We start from the raw sequence: 13223 nt of genomic DNA on the forward strand, positions 1-13223 counted from the left end.
ATTTGGCTAAGATACTCTTGGCTACAGGTGAGGATAAATCCAGTTCAAAAGGCGTTAAACGGTAAGGGGTTTTTCACCTCCTACAACAAGAAGCCGCGATGTAAGGAAGCTTGAGGGATGCTTATGTCTCCATGTCATCATGGAGGATCCAGATTCTTTCCATCTTTCAACTTGCCGACCTTAGCATGTTGGCCACCTTCCCTCATGGTTGAGAGTTGGCTGGGAAGCCTCCATAAGGCTGAAAAACATGGCTGTCATGGTTGTAGTACGAATTCATCTTGGCACACCACTTTCTGTTGGTGGCAACAAGAGACTTTTTTTTTTTCTCAAGTCACTTTTGAAGAGCTAAGAAATCTTTCCTAGAAGGTGCCTTCTTCCAGCAAGCATCCCCTCACCTCTCGTTGTCTCGAATTGGCTCACCGGCCCTACATCGTTGAGTAGAAAGGCTAACCAAGATTCACGCCCTGGGCTGAGGCTAGTCCTCTCTGAAAGACATGGCTTCAGGGGGGAAGAGAGGCACCAAACAAGTCAGGGGCTGACTGAGAAGCAAGAAGGGAGGAATGGCTATTGGGTAGGCCAACTGGGCTGGCTACAGCTGTGTACTACTGGAGGGTAACACTAGCAGGAGTACAGGGCGCTCTGGCTGCGTCCCGGATGGAGAAGTGCAGCATTACATCAGTGCATTAGCCATCAGCAGCTTTGGCAGGGATAGGAAACTTCCTGTTGATTCAGGGATTCTGGAATGTACGCCGAGCTACACGGAGATCAATTTATCATCTTCTAGACATACACCAGCTCAACTCAATTCCCCCAGTGCCTTAAAGGTCAGCCAGGTGAATCTTGAATCCTTGGTGATTGTCCTCTACAATAGTCCTATCACGTGGTTGCCCAGCACTGCTTGAATACTTCCAGCGACGGGGATCTCACTACTTACCATGACGTTCTATCTCTAGGCAGCTCTAAATGTTAGAAAGGTTTTCTGCTGACTCCAAAGTGTACACACACATACTGTTTGCTCAGTGACTAGGTGGCATAGCCTTTGAAATTGCTGTCAGTGTTTCTACTGTAAATGGAAGTTTTCGGATATTCCTAAAATTTCCTTGCAGATTTGTACCTGTTGCCAAGCGATACTTTAAAAAATAAACAACCAAATAACTGGGAAAATTCTGGCTTGTCTGCGTTAAGATCTTGAGATATTTTTCATAATTCAAGCCCGTTTTTGGTTTGAATGGTTTAAATTTTAACAAGAGATTAGACCATAGCATAACCTAATAACTAACATTTTTGGGGGAAATGTTTTAAGGAAATGCCTTGAGGTATCAGCTTTAAAAGTAGTTGTGGGGCACCTGGGTGGCTCAGATGGTTAAGCATCTGCCTTCGGGTCCTGGGATCGAGCCCCATGTTGGGCTCCCTACTCAACCGAGAGTCTGCTTCTCCCTCTCCCTCTGCCCCTCTCCCCCACTCGTGTGTGCACGTGTGGCTCTCTCTCAAATGAATAAATAAAATCTTTGAAAAAAAAGTAGTCATCGTATGTAGGACCCACGTTGCTCCTTCCCCAGTTAGACTGGAGAAGGCTAGCTGAGCTCCTCCTGGTTGTCCCCGTGGGAGGAGGGGGCCATTTTCTTCGTGTCACCTCAGAGTGAGAAGACGGTAGTGTATTTGGTGAGTCCACAGGAATCCAGACGAATGTGGAAGAACAAGAGCTCCCACCTTGGCCAAGACAGATCAGCGGCTTGGTTGGTAGCACTGACTGCTGTGCTGTAGCAGGTGGGGGTTAGGAACAGGGTCCCAAGGGGGGCCAAGGGACCATTTACACCCCGGGGACTCTGTTCTTCTCTGACTACATGGATCCCACCGCCAGACCAGACAAAAGGCAGTTGCCCAGGTTCCCCAGAGTCCTGGATTCTGGTCAGTTGTTTTCAAATGTCAGTATGATGCTGTGGAAAGATCGTGTCCTATTTCCAGCAGGGAAGAGTGCCCATAAGTGTGCCTGCATTGTCAAAAACGCAGAAACGTTTTATGTCAAGGTTGATTCCATCTCTAATGCTACCCCCTCTTTTCCCCACCCTCCTGATTCGTGTTCCTTCCCTCCACCACCAGCCCTGAAGCCACTATCCTCGAAGCGGCCTCTCCTCCTCTCCCCCTCCCTTCTTTGGGCCTGCCCCCGCCCAAGTCCAGACAGGGCTTTGGATTTGGTTTGGTTTTGTCAAAAGAGGGTTAATGTGGACCCATACTTCTCTAGCAGTGGCCCAGAGCTTGACGCGGCCTGTGGAATCAACCTTGGAAAACTGCTCCCACTTTCCAATGGTTACACTTGACCTTTCTTCTTTAACAAGTGTGCCTTCATTTTTCCAATGGTGTCTGTTTAGGTTGACACCTCAAAATGTTATTCAGTGCTCTTGCAACCCCATGGAGAACGCCTTCCCGGCATGCAGCACCCTTGGAGCTGCCCCCATTTGGGGACATATGTCCTGCCACTGATGAGGGCTATACTTTTTTTAATAACCAGAAGTTAGTAAAGGCCATGCCTGGAGCACTGGCCAAATGGTTCCATCACCAAGCAGATCCGTTTGCATGTAATATAGGGGCCAAGAAAGCCAAGTTCTCATGGGGTTCCCTCAGCCTCAAGGTCAATAATTTTGATCAGGGGGCGCCTGGGTGGCTTAGTGGGTTGAATAGCCTACTCATTGTCTTGGCTCAGCTCATGATCTCAGGGTCGAGGGATCCAGGCCCTCATTGGGCTCCGTGCTCAGTGGGGGAGGTGGGAGGGGGAGTCTGCTTGAGATTCTTTCCCCCTCTCCCTCTACCTCTCCCCCTGCTCGTGCTCTCTCTCTCTCTCTCTGAAATAAATACAATCTTTAAAAAAATAATTTTGCTCAGAAATGAGATGTAGTTATGAAAGGAGAGGGATAGTCTCACACGGCTCAGAAATGGTTCAGAAGGCTGGTCCCATGAACAGTGCCCCACGTCACGTGAGTGTGACAATATGGCTGGAGCTAGTCAAGACCCGCTGCCCTGGAAGGAGCCAGCACTCCCCAGACGTGCAAGTTCTGCTCTTTTGTGAAAAGTTCTCGGTTTGGTGAATGTACGGACTTATTTTGACGGTGGGAGGATGCATCAGGAAGTCCCATCGGCTTGCTGGTAGGCTTCTTCACGAGCTCTTACCCAGCCTCCTTAAACGTTGGGCTCTGTCGTCTTGTCCTCCGTCTTGACGTCCTTCCCTGGCAGTCACTGCTGGCCTGGTCAGACCAACTGGAGGCTCCATCTGTGTGATCTCTCACGGACGGATTCTGAGACCCTGGGGGAGAAAATGTGAGGAAAAGCAAGCTTTGTCCCAGGTGCCCTCAGCCTCTTGGCTGTCAGCCTTCTCCATCCACCCACCCCCCAGGCCCCAGAGGCTCTGATGGCCCGCTTTCTCTCCTGGAGCATCTGCATTTTGACTGGGAGCATAGCGTTCAGCTGAGGCAATGACATTGTCATTTAGGGATTTGAGGCAAGGGTGGACAGGAAGGTCAGAGCTCGGGAGGTTCCTTCCAAGTTTCCCAAATCACTCATTAGCTCCGAAAAACCCCAGCCGCTGGACTGTTTCACATCCTCAAGAGATCGTGCCGCCAAGAAGGTCTCCAGAATCTTGTCATGACTGGCCAAAAGAAAGATGGTTTCCATGTAGTCTCTACTTTCGGCTGTTTCCTGGAGGGAGGGCATGGCTCGTCCCCATTCACTGCTTTAATAACAGTCAGGACCCTGTCTGGTGACGTGGCCAGGCTCGTCGGGTGGCTCTGTGGAGTGAGCACTCAGGGTTGAGGGCACCATGAATGGATGCCAGCCAGACCACCATGGCCCAGGCAAGCTGATTATACAGGCGGATCCCTGCTCTGGGGAGGGCTGGGCTGGTGGGGAATTGGAGGCCAGTTTAGCGTTCGACCTAATTTGAGGCCTAAGTAAAAATGTGTGTTTGGTAATGGAGGCACTCATATTGAAAACAGGTGGTGTTTGGGCTTTTGCCTACTCTCTGAAACGGTTTGTCTGAGGTCCACATGCTTTTCTGGTTCCAAAGTCTCAGCCTGCTGTGGGTTTGGATTTCCACTAAGGACAAGGCCTCCTTGAGCCTCTATTCTGAAGGGGCTCCTTGAAGGTCACCAAGGATATGGAATTGTGGTCAAGTTGCAGGCCTTGCCTAACGGGGAAGAGCGGGAAGAGAAACGGGGGCCCCCCGTATGGGCAGCAAGAAGCTGAATTTCTGCTGTATCGGTCAATATGTGTGCTCTGAGATTGTTGGCGGCAAATTGGTGAAGCAGCTGCAAAAGTTGAGCCCCAACTCTATGCCGGGTGCCGCGTGGACACGTGGGAGAGAGAAAGCTGGGCTTACCTGCTAATGGAAGACAGCAGTTACCCGGACAATGATACCAGTAGAAGGTAACACAGCTATCAAGCAAGTAGTACTGAGTCGGGCTTTTTAGACTCTTCTCTAGAAGGTTGCTTTAGTTAAATGGGGCTGTTTTATAAGTGGAACTGATTCATTTGTGCATTCCTTGATACATTGATTCATTCGTTCCGTAAACTCTTCTTCCATGGAGAAAGATGTCAATCAGATAAGAAAGCAGGGGTTTTTAGGGTTTTGTTTGAAGTGAGGGCTGGTTATTATTTAAATAATGTGTTCCTTTCTTTTCTCTGCAAACCAGAGTCTCATCTTTACCCTGTAGTGTGTGTTTTGTCAAGTGCAGTCAAGAATAAGAGCGTGATCTGTCCCAGTGTTGCTACCTGTAAAGGCTATTCCATTTGTATGCCCGGTAAGCCCCACTTCCCCTATGCTAGCTGATGTGCCCTAATCATTTTTAATATTTTATCATTTCTTAAAAAGAGAAAAAACACTCATCATCGTACATGGGTTACAGCTGGACGGCGGAGGGCTTCATTGAAATTTTTGTTGGTTGGTGCAGTCGACGAGCTTGTTCCGTGGATGAAGGCATAGGGCGCGGATGGGTTGCAGGAAGGGAGTGCGGGGACTTGGGCACCACCAGCCCCTCCTGGAAACCTCATGTGGATCAAAAAGGACCATCAGGTTTAGGTAATGCTTGGGTGTTTGAATGTGATGTCGAAAGTTCCTACCTGCTGTCAATTTTGGCGATTTGGAGACCACTCGCTGGATTACACTGAGCTCTGCACGGTGGGGAGGGAGTAGCCAGGGCTTAAGATGAGCCCTGATGTGCTGGCATCACTTTTGAGTGTGGTTCATTTTCGAAGGCTTTGAATGAAGAAAATAAATTTCCCGTGACATTTTCCAATGTGTTGGGCCACAACGGGCTATCTGTTGGGACGAGTGGAATTACTGGGAAAATTACTCGCAAGATTTGACATAGTTTTGGTCTCAAGTGCTTCCTGGAATGCACTGAATACAGAATCTCTGCCTCGTACAAATCCGCACGAGTCTGCAGGTGGGGATCCGCAGTGAGCCGGACACGTCTCTGCCTTCGGTTCCCACGGGGGAGCGATGAAATTTGTTTCTTGTAAATCGAGGGGCGAGCTTGGTGTGGCTTTCTGGTTCCCATCAAAATGCCCTGCAGTCTCTCTGCCTCTCCACGGCCTGTGGCTCTGAGCCCACAGTTGGAGAGCAGAGCTGTGTCGCCCGAGGGGATCTGAGATTGGAGGCCATTTAGTTTATGATCATTTGGGGGTCTTAAACGCTCCTGGAACTGAATGGGTCTTTTTAATTTTGTTGCTGAGTTAGTTGGGTAATTGCTTCAAATTCTATTTTGTTCTGCCCGGGGACTCCAGCCCTTGTTTTCATTTCTTGAGGACTGTACTCGACCTTCTCACTCGAATCCTATAAAGGTGCTCTCCGCGGTGTCTCCCAGGGGCCCTTCTTCCGCCGTGGGGCCGATACCTGGTGAAGCACTGCATAATCGTGGTCCTCATCAGCGACTGATGGAGGGCGAATCTTGATCACGGTCTTGAATTTTTCAATGAAGCCTACCCAACCTGGCTTCTGGAGGACCAAGGGTCTGAAGGCAGTTTATGCTCTCTGTGAGGAAAGGGAGGACAAATGGGGTGCGAGGTGCTTCATCTAACTGTTGGGAAGATTTCTCTCTGCAAATACATGTGTGTAAAAATGCACATTGTGGACTTGCCATCTCTAGCATGAATTCACCAAAGTCACCTAAGTAATGAACTATAGAGAGACCATTCGAGACCTTTTCGGGTTTCTTTATGCTTCGTAGACATTCCCATATCATTGGGCACTCATTTCTAAATCCAGGAGAAATTAGTCGTATTTGTAGAAATAAAGAGTAGGGGAGCCTGGGTGGCTCAGTCAGGGAAGTGTGTCTGCCTTCGGCTCAGGTCATGATCCCGGGGTCCTGGGATCGAGCCCTGCATCGGGCTCCCTGCTTATCTCCTTGCTCTGCCCGCCGCTCCCCCTGCTTGTACATGTGCGAGCTCTCTCTCTGACAAATAAATAAATAACATCTTGAAAAAAAAAAGAGTAAAGGGAAAAGGTAGAGAAAGATCAGGTACAGGCATGGTGCATGTACTGCCATTTAGTTTTCCCGAGACTCTGAAAAGAGAGAGATGAAGTTCTGTATTTACCAAGTTTATTAGGTTTTCTGATTTCGGAACAAGATAAACTGGGTTTTTCCTTCCCAACTGTAAGCTAGAATTTAAATTGGGGCCAACCTCACCTTCTTGGACTTAGAAAGTTTTTTCCGGGCAGGGTATTTTAAAGCATGGCTTCCCTTGTAACTGATCAGCATACACAAAACTGTTTGAACAAATGCCTTCTTCATTCCATGGCAAATAAGGTGCTGATAAGATACGGGAATAAAAATATAACCACCTGTTCCGTAAGGAGTTCCAGAGGAAAGAGAGAGGGGAGGAGGATGTGTGTGTCCCTGCACCCGCAGCCCAAGGTCCTTCCTGGTCCAAATGACCTAAGTCACCAAACGAAAAGTTGGCGAGTCCCATTCAGTATATTCATAAAGTTCATGGCTTTTTAACAGGAGGTTGCAGCCAAACTGGGCAATTCTCCTTGGCTTGGGTGGGCATGTTCATGGACTCCTTGGCCAAAGTAAAGCCAATGAATTGCTTGAATGTTCTTTGAAGAGTGCTGGGCAGGCCACAGCCTCAAGGAGATTTACCCAAGTCCTAGACATCACTTCTGAAACAAAGGAGGAGGGATGTAATATCTCAATTGTGTACACCTAGCGTGATTGGGCTGGAAGACAGCTGAAGTCGAGGCCGTTTTCCAGAAGCCAACATTCTGCATTCACAGTTTCCCTGGTCCTCCTTTGCCTACCTTCTCAGTAATAGATTCGGCAGCGACGGGGTTGACCTAAAGAATCTCCTGAGAGCAAGGCCTTATTATTGGACAAATAATTATTGTTCAGAATGTGAAGACTGGTGCTCACGTTGTATTTGGTTACACCGACTCCCTTCAGACCCAAGGTCGGGATGTATGTCCAGCTTTAACATGAAATGATCTCTACGGAGAATTTCATTTTCCCAGGATCTTTGAATGAAATGGATACCTACCCACTATTGTTTTCTCCCAGGGCTGACCCGGAGGGAGAACAGAGGCACTATAGACGGTGTGCTTTTCCTTTGGGGGAGAGATCGTGCAGATAAGAGCAAGGGATCTTCAACAGGCAGGGAGGGACCGTACTTCAGAGCAGGAATGTGAGTAGGGTCAATGAATTCTTCCAGCTCTTGATACCCCAAAGTCTCGGGTTGAGGGTTTGTGGTAGGAGTTTGTGTGTATGCCTATGGATAGAATTGGACAAGCTAGCCCTCTCAACTTGGGGTCGTGAACAAATTCGATCAAGAGAGTCTTTTTGTTTGCCTCTTTCCTTGACAAAGCTCGTTCATCAGCACGGGGCTGGCCGTTCTGGGGTGCCCACTCCTCCCTCCAGCCTGACACCACCAATAATCAGTTCCCTGGGTAGAGTTAGTCTACCAGGAGCAAAGCTCCTTAAACATTGTCAGCCGGCCCACACTGCACCATTTTATTGACAAGATTATCGTCAAAAACAATACGCGGAAGATCAGCAGAATTTAGACTGTAGGAAATAGATGGCACCCAGCTGGCTCAGTCAGTAGAGCATGCTACTCTTGATCTTGGGGTGGGGAGTTCAAGCCCCACATGGGGTGTAAGGCTTACTTGGAAAATTTATGCAAGTTACAAAAAAGGTACTTACCGGACCAGAAAATCGACAGAGGGGAGTTCACAGTTTTGTAAGGGAGGAAGGAATTACAAGTCAGTATCAGAAACCTCCTCTAAGCTATTCTAGGTTGTTGTTTGTAGTTTTGTTTATATATATTTGTTGCAAAATGTAATCCATGCCATAGGTTCAGTCATGCCCAGTGCCCCCCATTACCTTCGTGACACCCTGTGTTTATAACCTCCTCCAGGCGTTGTCATAGAAACAGCCCCACCATGGCCCTTCCTGGCTCCCATCACCAGGCGAGTCTCCTTGACTGGAGCCGCTCTCAGGTCTCCTCTTTAACCTTTTCAAGCCCAGTAGTGTGTGGGCTCTGCATTCTTTTCCAAATACGCAAAAGCCACCTGTTTGAGAATGTGGTCCAGATTCTTGCTGGGGCTCAGTGTCAAGTTCACCGCTCTGCACTTGCTGGAATCCACCCATATGTGCGTCTATATTTAGTTGCCGCCATCAACATTTTCCATCTCTTACATGTTTCGCCAACTTTTGTGTGGGCTGTTGCTTTGACCTTGCAGTGAGGTTCTAAGCTTGCAAGGGGACCCAAAATAAATAATTCAAAGAGCTCCTGTTCCCTGCAGTCGGCAACCTCTCCAACCTATTTCATTTCAGCTGTGGGTGGGACCCGAGCCGGGCATGCTAGGGAGAGAAACAGCTCCTCTCCTAAATGGCTGGTGGGCAGCAAGGTAGCCAGTGGCCTGTGGGTGGCCAGGGGTCTTACACCTGCATCTTGGGCTCTTGCCCCTTGGCAGAACCGCTCCCCTGCAGAGACACAGAAGGGCCCATTCTCACGAGGTGGGGTGCAGGCTCTGGAATAGGGACTGGTCACAGATGCCAGGGCCACAGCATTCTAGAAGAGTCCCACCCTTTAGCTGCTTGAGTGGGACACATTGGTGATAGGGGCTATTCCTGGGAGATCCATAAGAGGGAGGAAATGACACTGTGTGGATATCTCTTGTTCGATAATTTCCTCCGTAACATCTGCTTAAAGTGACTATCAAGGGCAGATGAGCAGGGAGAGAGGATGTTACAGGAAGTGAGCTTTCGGGGGCAGGGGAGCGTGGCGAGAAGGGCCTGCGGGTAACCCTGTGACAATGGCATTCTTGGCTGATTTGCGGAGCTCTGTATAGGGACGGTCACGTGTTAGCGTCTGGTGCATTGATCCCTTATTGAGGCAGTGGAGCCGGAGAGCGTGTGGTGCAGGCAGCCCTGGCTTGTAAACCGCAGGAGGCCACGGCCCAGGTCTGTCTTATTCTCAATTGGAGTCCCAGTGCCTAGAACCACGCCTGACACACAGCAGGAGCCCAAAAAGTATTTGTTTAATCCACGACAATAACTAGGATAATGTTGCTTGAAGAACAAAGCAATAACAAGACAATAAACTCGTTGATCCCCTTTGAAGACGTGAGGTAACTAACTCATTTGGGAAGTGGTGCATGAAAAGAAAGAATCGAGCCTTTATCTTCCCTCCGTACATAAACCCTACCCCAGAGGGGAACAAAAAACATTATGAGGTGAAGATTCATTTTATAGAAAGCATTCCAGCTAATAAATGGAAGAGAGAGCGACAGGGTTGGGACATCAACCGTTTGTACCACTAATCAATCAGCAGGTCTAGGCATTGATTACCAATTGCATTAGCATTCCAGGAAGGGTGACAAGCAGACAGTGTGTGCTTCCTGATGACCCGCGTGACACCACCTCTGAAGGAGCTCGGCCCAAATAATCGAACCTGAACAACCTTCTCATTCTAACTTCCAGTTGACAAGAAATCCAGGAACAAAAGAATACGTTGCAGTTGCTAAAACCCAACCTGGGGGAAATTGGACAAGACAAAGACATGAAGGAAAAGGGGAGAAAGAGGAAACGGGGACCTTATCGATTTAAAAAGTCTTAAGAAACGTATTGTCTAGTTGCAATGAATGAATTTGAGTTTGATCCCGCTTTGAACAGGTAAATTATTTTAAAATGTAAAAAAAAAAAAAAAACCAACAACAACAAAGAAGTATTTGCTGATGAGTGAATGGTGGGAAGGTGAAGGGGAGAGCTGTAGCTTGATGTGCTCGGGGACTGGCCCAAGCCACAGGGCAGCTGGACTAATTTTAGTTCCCACCTGCTGGTGGAAACAGGGCTCCGAATATTCTGCCAGGCTTGATTGGAATTAGTATCTGCTCCATTTCAAAGCTGCAAAAAAACTGGATGGGAATCTTCAAGCGAGCAGAGAACACATCTGTCTTCCTCGCTGCTATCTTCCCAGTGTCTAGGAAAAAAACATGAGGCGCATAGTAAGTGCCCTAAAATATTTGCAGAACCGGGAGAGCTGGATTCTCGCCCTGCCCATACCATGGAATTTGCTGTGGGATACGCAGATGACTGCTCCTTCTCTGGGCTTCCTTTCTTCACACAAGCAATGAAGGGACTGGTCCTGTAGCCGGCAAAAACTCCTTCCAGTTCACATAGTCAGTGGTTAGAGAAGAAGCACTGCATTTCCCAGACATCTGACCAAGCTTAACCCTGGATCGATCCATGGGAACTATTTCAGTGACACGAACATCATGACGCTTCCCACCTTACACCATTAAATGTCCTAGACCGCAGGAGAAGGACAACTGCCTTTGTTCCATCATCGTGCACTGACAGGACTCAGGTTTTCTTGTGAATTTCAAGTTTGCTTTCTGTTAACAGGAAAGGGACCACATGGACCCGGAGGCATGTCAGTTTGTTTCCCCCCAGGGAGCCAGCTGAGTGACTATGGAGCTCCCACCTGCCAGGGCAGTGTAAGCTGGCTGGAGCTCATTAAACCAAGGGGCAAACCTTCAGAATTTCCAGAACTGCTCGACAGCTGAGTGAGTGAGTTCTGGCCCAGGGAGCATGCTCACGGGGGTTTCCTTAGCTGAGCCTCAAGGTAGGTCTGACTCTGTACCCAGAAGCAGCTCCCAGGGTCTCAGATCACAGAAACTCCCAAGGAAGAGGGAGGATCACAAAGCCCTGTGCCGTAGGCAGGGCAAGCGGTCCTGGTTTTCCCATTTTTGGAAAAAACGGCAAGCCTCCCCCCCCCCCCGCCCCCCAACACCCTCCACCCTCCCCCACCAGGCACCAGCTCCCAGCTCCTGTTTATTCATGGCCTGGGAATGGGAGGAGGGCACAGAGATCTCGGCAGACCCCTTGAGGGAACAAAGGACCCCCTTTGGGGATGGTGGTTTAACTGCAGCCCACCTAGAGGCTTATTTCAAAGCCAGTCATCAGGTCACCCAGAAAAAAACGTTTGTAACTTCCACAGGTTGTGTTTGAGAATGTGTTGTGGGATCGATCCCCCTACACCAGGCTTAGGGAGGCTGCAACCCGACGAGTGGCCCAGAGCTGGACACTGGTGGCATCTTTGAGAGTCAAGGGCAGTTTGGATCGATAGTCCAAAAGGGAATATTCAAATAGAAAAAAGTGTTAACATAAAGCGGCCAAGTTCATTGGGAAGCTCATACAGGGTTAGAGGAGAGAAAATGTGAAATTCGCCCAGCAAGTGATCGGTCCTGCCTTACCCCACTAATTGGAGTGGGACTTTCGTAAGGGTGACCTTCCAGTTTGCTGATGGGGCGTCACGTGATTGTCTGAATCGTGCTGGTTCCAAATTGATTTCTTACTCCGTTTGTTTATTTATCATTTGGTCTCGACCCCGTCTGCTTCCCCCAAAGGATTGGAGCGGCTTTCTTCCCTAGTTAATTTTCAAAGCAGAACCATTTTGCAAGACCTTTTCACACCGCTGGCAGCAGCAGGAGCCGGGCCCCAGTTCTGGTTACTGAACTAGTCAACACAACGAGTATTTATGGGGCTACAAAAGAGAGAGAAAGGCTGTCTCTGTCCTTTCTACTTGGCCCAATCTACTCCTGGGGCCTCGGGAACTTTAAGGGGTGGGGAGCAAAGGTGAGAACCTCAGAACAAAAGGGGACATGTGGCAATTAGGAACTCAGGAGTCTCCTATAGAAACTGAAAGATGGAGGGGCCTTTTTAGAGATCACCACCTGTGTTTCCCAAACCGAGGTCAGCCGACCGCCAGGACTCCAAGACAGTGTGCTGGGGTGGGGTGGGGCTTGAAACCCCAGGAGAAACTTTATGTCTTCTTTCCTTAAAGATATTGATTGGTGAGTGGAGGCAGGGGGAGGACTCTTTTTTTTTTCTTTTAGACCTGTCGTTTTTACATTAAAACAAGCACATACGCATTTTAAAGCTGAAAAGAAGAGATTTCAAAGAAACCCCCTGCTTTTAGCAGACTGTTTCGTATTATGCTCAGAGCCTGCCTCCCTCCCACCCCCTTCAGGGGCACTTGTATAAGCTTTTGGTGATATTTCAATGGGAAAATTTAAGAAGCTTTAAGACGATTGTGCAACCCAGCGCCGTCCAATAGAAATACAATGCATGCCACATGCACAATTTACATTTTCTGGGAGCCAGATTAAAAAGAAAAAAAAAAAGCCAGGTGAACTGAATTTTAGAAATATATTGGCTTTAACCTGATATAACCAAAATATTATCATTTCAACACGTAATCGGTATTTTAAAACTTACTAATGAGATAGTTTACATTCTTTTTCTCATACTAAGTGTCTGACGTCCAGTGTGTATTTTCCGCTTTCTGCACAGCCCAATGCAGGCTAGCCACGTTTCCAGCACTCCACGGCCACACGGGGACAGTGGCAGCTCCCCTGGACAGGGCTGGCCTCGCCTGTTCATTTTACAGAGGAGGACATAAGGCCCTGAGGTACCAGTTTCCCGTCTACCTTCCTAAACTTTCCCTACAAACCTTCGAATCCTTCCGCAGCCCTTTTCTCTTCCCTTACGGTGTGACTGTTCTCTTTGAGAAGCAGGCAAGCAGGCGCGTGCTGCATAGACCGTGTTGGCTCATATGCTTTGCCTTTTACTTTCCACACTCCGTACAGCACCACCTTTCCAGCCCCGCACAAACCAGAATGCTCTATGCTGTGGCCTGGTGTCACGGGGGCAGCCTTCTAGGCTTCCTAA

This window comes from Ursus arctos, chromosome X (genome assembly GCF_023065955.2).
Source record: "Ursus arctos isolate Adak ecotype North America chromosome X, UrsArc2.0, whole genome shotgun sequence".
NCBI lineage: Eukaryota > Metazoa > Chordata > Mammalia > Carnivora > Ursidae > Ursus > Ursus arctos.